Source organism: Lactuca saligna, chromosome 7, assembly GCF_052625555.1.
Source record: "Lactuca saligna cultivar CGN05327 chromosome 7, ASM5262555v1, whole genome shotgun sequence".
In the NCBI taxonomy this organism is placed as follows: Eukaryota; Viridiplantae; Streptophyta; class Magnoliopsida; order Asterales; family Asteraceae; genus Lactuca; species Lactuca saligna.
In genome coordinates, this window is record NC_136423.1 from 171273199 (window position 1) to 171284649 (window position 11451).

An 11451-nucleotide genomic window follows, 5' to 3' on the forward strand; every position below is an offset into this window, starting at 1 on the left:
TTTAACACATTAATAAATTTTACATTCCTAACATAAAAGTTTAAATTTATATAGATGTAGTATAAAAGTTATATAATAAATTCATGACAAATGAAAATAGATTATAATTACCAACAAATGGTTGTAAAAGCCTTAAATATATATCCGTATACAAATGGAAAGCAACCAATAATACACGCAATGTAAAGAATCTAATGCATAAAATACATACACAATTAAAAATGTATGTAAATATATACTCAAATACATGTATTGCATGGACCTTGTTATCGAAAAAATCAAAATACTTATACATATGATTATATATAAGTACAATGCATAAAAAAAAAACCTACGAGTTAACCAAAAATCCCAAACACTCTACCCCTTCTTCTATCTCTATCCGTCCTTTGATTTCCATCTGCAACTACGAACATTCAAACAATCAAACCAAAACCAACTTTACACACCAAAGCATATATTGAAGCACACACAAAGGAAACATGTGTTTCCTTTTATAACCTAATTAATGAATCAACACTCCATACCTTTTCTGTTCTTCTTCTTCTGTTCGTTAGCAACCAAAAAGAACAACTTCCACGGGTTCTTCTTTCATCTTTCCTATTAAAGATCAAAACAAACACAAATTCCTTCCTTTGATTTCTAACAAACATTCAAACCTAAACTAAAAGGAAAAGAAACTGTTACAATATCTATCAAACAAACCCAAACATCCATTTGATTTCTTTCATCGATATCTATAAAAAACTAACCAAATAAAAAAAATTAAAAAATAAAATAAAAATAAAAAATAAGGAGGGTTCTAACCTGTGTTGATAGCTGGCCTTTCCCGAATCATCAAACAACCATGATCGAACTCCCCCCACCACCCATTCGACTGAAAACTCGAAACCACCGGTCTCAACTAGCCTCATCGCAGCACCACCAAGACCGAAGATCGAACCCTCCTCTTCCCCTCCCGACGAGTAAACCCACCAAACACACCGTCACCGTCGCAACTGTTGCTCGCTACGCCTCCCCAACCCCTTCGGACCTCTTTCCCCTTCGCAACTACTTCGAGGACAGAAGACGAGTTGCCCCGCTGCTTCGTCTCTTCCTTTTCGTCCGTGGTCACAGCTGCCTCGCTGCTTCGATCCTTCTCCTTCTTCGCCTAGTCGAACCCCGGAGGCCACCACCGATTGCGAGTCAAGCGACGAACCTTCGTGCTCCCTTTCGACCCATCGATTTTTCGTTCACGTCTGCCATTCTTCTGTGTTCTTTGTGTCGACTGCTTTCAAGAATAGCATTCCATTTCTTTTGCCCGATCAAACAAAGAAACGGGGGCTTAAAAGCCCTAATTTAATTTTGCTTGTGAAAAGACCAACATACCCCCACTATTAAATCTTTATTCAAAATCAGTCCTTATCCCCAAATAATAATTTCATTTGTTCAAAAACAACCCATACCTTGAAAAATATCAGCGAAAACACCCCCATTTATTCAAGAAGTTACATATCAGCCCCTATAGTTTGTTCAAGTCACAAAATCAATCCCTCCTAGAATTATTTTAACCAAATCAGTCCTATGTTGGTTAACTAAATTACCAAACAACCCCCAATAATTTGTATTTGTTATGAAACGATCCCGGGAGTATTTCAAAGTTCAAGATTGGTGGATTTTTGGTTTTTCACGTCAAGCTTCCCAAACATTAAGAAACTCCGAATAACTCGAACTCACGCTTCAAGGGTGAGTGTTTACGGTCCATTTTTAATATTTTGATCATTTCGGGGGGAACACATGTGCCTAATTATATTGTTTGTACAAATGAATTTCCTTTTTATGTAAAAATATTATTATTATTTAACAATTTACCATATTGTTACGAATAAACTAGTATAAATTTTACTTATACGTATTATGGCTATTTTATCTTGAAACAACCATTTTACACAACAAATACTACAGGATACAAAAGTATATGATTTTCATGTGACATTGTATATTATACTACAGGATACAAAAGTATATGATTTCAAATGAAGCGTTGTAGGGGTTCACTCAAGTCATATAGCATGGTTATAAGACTCACTATAAACATTAACTAGAATATCACTCTCTCTCTCTCTCTCGCTCTCTCTCTCTCTCTCTCTCTCTCTCTTACACACACACACACACTACTAACCATGGGCTTGGTTGCTTTGAAAACTATTTGAAGTATGGAATTACTTATGTAATATAACAATTTCCTTTTCAAGGATATACAAAGATTTATTACAAACATAGCTTTAAGTATGGATTTACTTATACATAAATACATTTTGGGCTTTTAAAGACTTATTGAAAGCACTTTTTTAACTGTTGTTATATATACAAAGATAATACTTTTTATACTTATTAAACGTATTACTGTTTTTAGCAAAAAAACATGTAACACTCACCAACCTTGTGTTGACTCTTAAAACTAGATGTATTCTTAGGAAATCACTAAACAAACATTCATGATAGATTGGATTATAGGTGAACTAGTTTACTTACTATTGAATTATATGCCTATATGTTAAGGCGATTCATGTATTATTACTATTTGTAAAAACCTTGTATTCAAATATCAAGATGGAACATGAATGCTATTTTTTATTGTTGTACTTGTGCTATATATTCAATTTTTTGTGATCCATGAACTTAGTCGCACATCCAAGCATGTTCCGCCACCTCGATCAGGGGTGTGATATAGTGAGTTCCCCAGTATACCACATTTTCGTCTTACATATCAAGCATCCACACAAGATATCGACTCTAAAATTGAACAATCAGATCTCCTAGTCATATACATATATCATGTGTATCGGGCCCAATCCTACTTTCATTGTTAGGGGAGGAACCCTGATCTTTTATAAGTTATTATGATCCAACCACAGTCTTTTCTCTCAATATTGTGATCCAACCGAAGTCTTCACATCTGTGATGTGATCCTACCACAATCTTCCTGTCAATGTTATGATCTAATCACATTCTTCCTATTGATGTTGTGGTCCAACCACAGTCTTCCTGTTAGTGTTGTGATCCAACCATGGTCTTCCTATTGGTATTGTGATCCAACCACAATCTTTATATCAGTGTTGTGATCCAACCACAATCTTCTTATCAGTGTTGTGATCCAACCACAATCTTCCTATATGTGTTGTGATCTAACCATAGTCTTCCTATCAATGTTGTGATCCAACCACAATCTTTCATTCAAATTATAAATTCATATGTAGTCAGGGATCAGATAGACAGTCAACGGGTGACCCACCTGAGAGCAAACAATCAAACAAGAACATCATAACCAGGTATTAGGCCAAGATTTCTCAAGCTATCCAACTTAAACTACCTAGAACCCAAGCTATCACTATCACATAATCATGTAAAATAACAACATAGGAAAATACATGCATAACCATACCCTTACAGCTAGCTTTGCCTAGTTTCCTATCATTGGCCACTTCTCAATAAATCCTTCACTAGTCAATCAACATAATCACGATAACTAGTCTACCCTAGTTGTAACACTCTGTTTTGAGTTGTTTCATAATTCGGGGTCGTGACTTGAAGATCAATTATCATAAGGTTTCGGGCGTTGTGGAAAATGAGGTCTAGAACCGTTTAGATGTGGGTGGTGTAGATTTTATGATGCAAGAGGTCAGTTTATGCTTTGGATGTAACATCCAAATTTCTAGGTACCTTATTTAAATTGTTTATTTTGAGTTATGAGGAGGGACTCAATGCGTTGACGCCTAGACTCGTCGAGTAGGATCGCGATTTTGTTGACTGGATTAATGAACAAACTCCCCTAAATCCTCGGGTCTGTGCCCTATTTAAGGAAACCTTATGGCTCTCATTTACGGCTACCAATCCAGAAATAGAAACCCTAGTGAGCTTGAGTGTGTGGTGTGAGAAGAAGAGCTCTTTTGATCCTTATTGGTGTGGTTTTTGCAAATACGATGGATATTCCAGAAAAAGAAGGTCAAGGGGGTTGCTATTATGTGGTTTCAAGCAAGGAACTCCATCTTTGAGGTATTAAATCGATCCTTCTTCTGTTTTGGTGTAGAACCCTTGAATCTAGGGTTTTCTCTACCCTTTATTGGTTTGGATATGATGCTTATGATGTCCCTTTGAGTGTTAAACTCTGGATCTGGACCTTGAGAGGTCTAGAGATCCCCAACCACCCTGCTTTATGTTGTTCCATTAGAGATATGAACCTAGGTTGCCATTTTAGAAGCTATTTCACCAAAAAGAGTCTTATATGTGTTGCATGGGTGTAAAGATTGAACCTTTACATAGTTATTGAGCCTTGGGAAGTCAGATCTGTAGGTTATGGAAACATGTCAGGCCTCAAAAGGTCATTTGAGTGTTGTAATGGAAGGAACTCGCCGATTCCATAAAGGGACTCGATGAGTCGAGTCGGGTTGCCCCGCGATTTCTGACCAGTGGTAACCCGTCGAGTGAAAGGTTAACTCGATGAGGCGAGTGAGGATTCATGAGGATTATAAGGACACGCATGGACTTGCCGAGTCACACTAGTGCACTCGACGATTCTAGTAAAAGTTTGACCATTGACTACAGTTGACTTTCATTGACTTTTAGGGTTGGGTCAACACTTGGACTTTTGGACCATTAGAAGGGTAAAATGGTCTTTTAGCCTTCTGAGAGAACATTTGAAAGGACTAGTCTAGCCTGGAAGAGTCGTTATTGATTTGAGATGACTGTTTATGTGTTTAGGCGGGGCTAGGTCATTGTTACAAGGTTCAGGGATACCAAGGACGTAAGTTACTAGGCAACATACGAGGTGAGTCTTCTCACTATACGTTACCTAGAGTGGTAATTATGTGTGACCGGAAGGTCCTATGTGCTATGAAGAGTATGTGATATATGTTATGTGATATGTTATGTTATGAGTAGTATGTATTTGGACCGGAAGGTCATCTTGTTATGGACCGGAAGGTCATTACGTGCAGGACCGGAAGGTCTACCAGGGCAGGGACGGAAGTCCCCTGAGACACATGGACCGGAAGGTCCCATAGAGCTATGGCCTTGAGTGGCGTATGTGTTGTATGTGGTATTTTGGGGAACTCACTAAGTATTTATGCTTAGAGTGTTATGTGTGGTGTGTTTCAGGTACTAGCGTTGATCGCGGGAAGGCGTCGACATGATCCGTACACACTGGCAGAAGATTTATCTTATGATCTTGGGATATGTTTTTATCATGATGACATTTGTTAAACATGATATTTGAGAATACTGAATGAGTTTTATGTTATTTGAAAAATGAAAAATTGTTTTAACTTTCACGTCGTTACATTAGAGCACAATGGTATATTAGTAAAGTGATGGTTCGAACCTTATTATGTAATTTATGAATTTTAGTTCTATGTGTTTTAAGTGAAAAGTAAACAGATAGGGTTGTAAAGCTCCTCAAAACCTTTCCGTACATATAAGGAATGCTGAATACGGAGTTGGAACGAACAAGTTACGGCCGTTTGAAGTTATGAGGATTTTGGGCTAGCTAGGAACGTTGGGCGTACAAGGAATGTACGATGGGCATTTAGGGTTGGGTGATCGTAGAGGCTCCTTCACGTATACTGGGTGTTTGCGGCTCAGACCCAAACCCTAATTTAGGGCCTTAGACCATATTTAAAGACCGTAACTCATTTCTAACCCTTCTTATCTTCGGCCTCCATCCCATCTGTAACATCCCAAAAATACAAGCCAAAAATTTCATTTTTAAAATCTTTTAACAAACATGATATTATCACCATAAAATAAAATCATCAAACATGTATCTCAAAATCTCATAAAATCTATCAACACATAACAGTCTCATATAAAATATCAAAGTAAGCTCCCAGGTTAATAAACTGTGGTGTGTGCCATGCCATTAAACTCAAGCCCTTCCCTTTGCTAGCTGAAGTACCTAAAACCAAAACTGAAATTGTAAGCACGAAGCTTAGTGAGCTCCCCCAAACCACCACATACCATACACAACTCCCTTTTGACCTATCAATTTTTCGTTCACGCCTGCCTTTCATCTGTGTTCTTTGTTTCAACTGCTTTCAATTGTAGCATTCCACTTCTCTTGCCCGATCAAACAAACAAACGGGGGTTTAAAAGCCCTAATTTAATTTAGCTTGTAAAAAGGCCAAAATACCCCCACTATTAAATCTTTATAGAAAATCAGTCCTTATCCCCAAATAATAATTTCATTTGTTCAAACAAAACCCATGCCTTGAAAAATATCAGCCAAAACAGTCCCATTTACTCAAAAGACTTACATACCAGCCCCTATAGTTTTTTCAAGTCATAAAATCAGTCCCTCCTAGAATTATTTTAACCAAATCAATCCTATTTTGGTTAACTAAATTACCAAACAACCCCCAATAGTTTGTATTTGCTATGAAACGGTCCCGAGAATATTAATTTCAAATTTCAAGATTGATGGATTTGTGGTTTCTCACGTCAAGCTTCTCAAAAATTAACAAACACCAAACTACTCGAACTCACAATTTAAGGGTGAGTGTTTACGACACTTTTTAATATTTTGATCATTTCGGGGGGGGGGGGGGGGGGGGGGGGGGGGGGGAATACATGTGTCTAATTATTTTGTTTATACAAGTCAATTTCCTTTTTATGTGAAAAATACAATAAATCTAGTTTATAAAAATATTATTATTATTTAACAATTTACCATATTGTTACTAATAAACTAGTATAAATTTTGCATATACGTATTATGGCTATTTTATCTTGAAAAAACAATTTTACACAACAAATGCTACGTGATACAAAAGTATATGATTTTTATGTGATATTGTATATTATAACAAGCACGTTATAAAACATTGTAGTATTTAAAGAATTCAAGCTATTATTGTGCATGTTCATTTATATGTTTAAGTAAACAACATTTACACATGTACATATGCTCATTAATTTGAAACATTCATTTATATAAAAGCGAGCACATTGCACTTTTACACAAATGTAACATCCGGATATCCAGGTATGGAATTTGAGTATTTTATTTTTGGGGTGTGAAGAGACTCCGCGAGTTGACACCCTAACTCGTCAATTAGGATCGCAATTTGGTGACTTGTTTAATGAAGGGACTCGACGAGTCGGGTATCTGGAGTCGCCGAGTCAGCGCTGTTAAGAAAAACCCTAGTTGTCCGGGTTTGGGACCTATTTAAAGGTCTTTATGGCCTTCATTTGCGGCCATTACACCAAGAGAAACTCTAGAGAGTAGAGAGGAAGCTTGTGGTGCAAGAGGAACGCTAATTCATCATCTTTCAATGTGTTTTAGCAAAGGGAAGGATGGATTTCAAGTTAGGCTGTCTTGTGGGACTTAAATCTTCCATCATTTCGTTCAGAGCTATTGTGAGAGGTAAGGATTCATGTCCATCTTCGTTTGTTTAGTATATTTCATGATCTAGGGTTTCTTCATGCTTTATTTAACTTGAATCTAGAGTATGAGAGGTCCCATGGTGAAATGATTTCTAGATATGGACCTTAAGAGGGCCAGAGAGTCCCTTCCATTCTACTTTATGCCTTTTCATTGGAGTTATGAGCTAGGGTTGTCATGATATGAAGGATTTCACCAAAATAAGCATAAAGATCCTTCCATGTGTACCAAGATTCGACCTTTACGTGGTTATTGGTCATTGGGAAGTCAGATCTATGGATTAGAGGAACGGATCTGGCCTCAGAAGGCCAGATGAGTGTTGTCATGGGAGCAACTTGTCGAGTCCATAGGCAGAATCGACGAGTCGAGTCGGGGTTGCCCCACGATTCATTGCTGAGTAACTCGACGAGTAGATAGGGAACTCGTTGTTCCTGAGAGGTTCAAAAGGGATTCAGAGAACCGGCGTGGACTCGCCGAGTCACTCGTGTGCACTCGACGACTCTGGTCAAAGTTTGACCGTTGACTGGAGTTGACTTCGTTGACTTTTAGGGTTCTGTAAATGATTTGGTCTTATGAGCCATTAGAGGGGTAGAATGGTCTTTTACCCTTCTTAGAGGACTTATAGAGGATGATTAGCCTAGCCTTTAAAGGTTGTATTAATTAGAGAAATTATTTATGTGAATAGGCGGAGGCTAGCGCAGTATTTCAGAGTACGAGGTTTACCGAGTATCCGAGGTGAGTCTTCTCACTATACTTTACCTTGAGTAGGTAACCAGAGTTATGTGATAAAGTATCTTGTATGCTATCTATGTGACGTGTTGCACTGCATTATTTCTATGTGATTTATGACGTGTGTATATGAGAGTATATCATATTCAGAACTGAAAGGTTCGCAGAGTTAGGACCATAAGGTCCACAGAGTTAGGGCCCAAGGGCCTACAGAGCTATAGCCTTGAGTGGCTAATATGTGTTATGTGTGGTAGTTTGGGAAACTCACTAAGCTTCGTGCTTACCGTGTTATGTGTTATGTGTTTCAGGTTTTCTCAGGATCACGGGACGGCACCGGCTCGATTGTACACACCAGAGGAAGAGTTATGTTTTGAGGATCATGGTTTAATATCTAGTTGAATATGGAGTTATGTTTTGTAAATTAAACAAAAATGAGATTTCTACGAAAAGTGTTTTAAGAATTAAATGATTATTTTAAATGAAAATTTGGTTTGAAATTTACAGTGTTACAAGTTGGTATCAGAGCCTTGGTTTGAGGGATTCGGATGCACCTTCGGGTAAATTTGGACTCAAACTGAGGAATTGTGAAAATTTTCAAAGAAATAATCTTTCTAAAGCAAATAAGATTTCAAAGAGAAAACGAGAAGGAGCAGTGTGTACAATCAGCCAGAGCCCGAATGGTGATTTTCCAAAATACCCTTACTTTTGTGTTATGAGATATTTATAAGACATTTTATGAGATATTATGCATGCTAGTAACAGGCTAGTTAATTCATATTTTAGGACTAGAGTGGCTTGATTTGTGATGCCTTAGCCTAGGAATTGCTATTATTTGTGATGCGCTTTGAGTATGTGATGAGTAAGAGTGTCCAGCAGGAATCCTTTAGGGGATTCGAGTAGAGGAGAAATCTAGAGGAGGTATCTATATGATTTTCCAAAATACCTTTACTTCTCCTCCTTAGCCTTCTTGTACTCATCATAAGAGAGCCATTATTTCTTTGGTTTCCGCCAATCATCATCATATCGTTCACCCCTTGAGTAGCACACTTGTACCTTCTTATTGCCATTCTCATCTAAGTCACATTCTCTAGTAAGATGAGGCCCATTGCAGTTCTCACAACCCACCCTAATAGCATGTATTGTTTGATCCATTTTGTCTATCCTCCTATCCATGGTTTTCAACATAGCCATGACTACTGACAAATCTTCCGAAGCTGTATAGGCGGCCACCCTTGTCACATCATTTCTTGGATTGTGGTATTCTCTAGCGTGCTTAGAGAATTCTTCAATTAGTTGATTTATCACCGGAGGTGCCTTCTTCGTGAGTGGACCCTACGAGTCAAGTAATTGCCTTGTTGTAACATTTACTCCATCATAAAAGATGGAGACTTCTTGCTGACTATTAAGGTCATGATGTGGGAAATTCCTTAGTAGGCTTTCATACCTCTCCCAAGCTTCATAAAGTGACTCTCCAGCTTCTTGTTCAAAGTTGGCTATGTCTTTCTTTAGCTTAGATATCTTTGATGGTGGGCAGAATTGATCAATAAACTCTTCTTTCATCTGGGCCCATGTAGTGATGGATCCAGGGGGAGTGACTTAAGCCAATCCTTTGCAGCACCCTTCAATGTAACCGAAAGAATGCAAAGTAGCTGAGCTTCCCGAGGCACGTTTGGGACATTGAAATAATCAGCTACATCATTAACTTTATCCAAGTGTTTGTAAGCATCTTCGTGGTATTTTCCGGTGAAGGGGATCTCCTTAAGTTGAGCAAGGATGTGACCCTTTAGCTCAAAAGTAGCAGTTGAGGGAATTACGGGTTGCACAAGTCCTAGGCCAGTGTCATCATGTATTATCTTCTTCCATTCCCCCATGGGAACTTCATCAATGATAGCCATGGTAATAGCTAAATTGTCGTTGGAATCGGAGTCGTGCCCGTATGTAGGTTCTTCTTCTTCTTCAGTTTCGTACTCAGTGTCCTCCTTAATCGGGTCTTCGCTTGCTAAAGAGGTGTTGGATTCTCCAACTTTCTTGCCTTTTTTCTTGCTAAAAACGGATTTCAAATTCCTTAGTGGTGAGTTTTTCAGTTTTTCAGGATCCCCAATTGTTATGCCTTTATTTCTCCTAAGTGTTGCTTCTGGATCGTCAAAAGGTGGGATCAATGGTGTTCCTCCTCCCCTGGTCATAAACGTTCTATAAAAAGAAAAAAAAACCACTTAAAAAGAACAAAAGAAAACTAAAAACGAAAATTTTATGTTCAGCTATAGACTCATTGAGTCTGTTCGAAGGGACTCGGCGAGTCGAGTGCAAAAACAGAAAAATTTTAAATAAAAATTCTCTAAAAACTACTAACTAAAAATTAATCTTAATGCTAAATTTAATAAAAGCAGTAACTTTGTGCAAGAAAAATCTCACACAAAGGATCGATAACAATAGTAATTAATTTAAAGTTGGAGTCGTTCCCCGGCAACGGCACCAAAAACTTGATGAGTGTTAAAAGAACTAGTTTTAATCCTACTTATAAAATGTAAATTAATCACACAAAAGGCAGTGTACCTGTCTATTGATGGTATAGTTTTAGTAAGCATGGTATTGAACTCATGGAACGATAATTTACACTAATTACTAAAATTATCTAATAGTAACTAAAAAATAATAAAAGAGATGGTTTTCTCTAGGTTTGCAAGACTAGAAACTTACTAACTAATAATTAAACTAATTAACTAGAAACTACGAAAGCAAAGATTTGACTAAATTCAATAATGAAGGAAACTTCTGTTTAGGTTCAACTCAATTGATCCTATGGTTGATTTTATGGTAATAGTGCAACGGATTAGTTGTTCTATTGGCTACCGATTCAAGTGATTAGGTTCACATTCGTTACACTAATCCTTAGAAAACAAACTAACTCAAACAGTGGCCAGTTGTCTAATTTACTTTAATTTCCTAGGTTATTTATTCGGGTTAGTTAAGACTTGTAATGGTCAACTAAATTGGCCCTTTGGTTAACCTCTTGTTGATGGTCATCACACAAGCTCACACAGGAATTTACCTATTTTCCTATTAATTCTAGTTTCACATTTGCTAATCCTAGTCATATAATAAAGTGGTCACATAAATTATATGAGGTAACAATTAAGAGATGTTCATGCAGTTTAATTATATTTCTATTAACAGAAAAATAGTTATGATTCACATATAAGGTTCTTTAACAAGCTTAGATTAACGAAATCACCAATATCAAACTAATCCTACCATAAGTCAAACCATAGTATCAATATTGTCTCCCCAAACAAAAGTTAAATGGT

The 11451-nt window shown here is 37.3% G+C and overlaps 1 long non-coding RNA gene and 1 other non-coding gene across 2 annotated transcripts; one reads left to right on the forward strand and one right to left on the reverse strand.

The window, feature by feature from the left end:
- Positions 1–268: 268 nt before the first annotated feature.
- Positions 269–1277, reverse strand: LOC145003839 (uncharacterized). The gene is made up of 3 exons (XR_013662180.1): positions 808–1277; positions 528–600; positions 269–400 (listed from the first exon to the last, which is right to left on the reverse strand). It is a non-coding gene; the product is annotated as an uncharacterized LOC145003839 (long non-coding RNA).
- Positions 1278–9551: 8274 nt separating this feature from the next.
- Positions 9552–9658, forward strand: LOC145007797 (small nucleolar RNA R71). Its single transcript, XR_013663162.1, has one exon. It is a non-coding gene; the product is annotated as a small nucleolar RNA R71 (small nucleolar RNA).
- The last annotated feature ends 1793 nt before the right edge of the window (positions 9659–11451 follow it).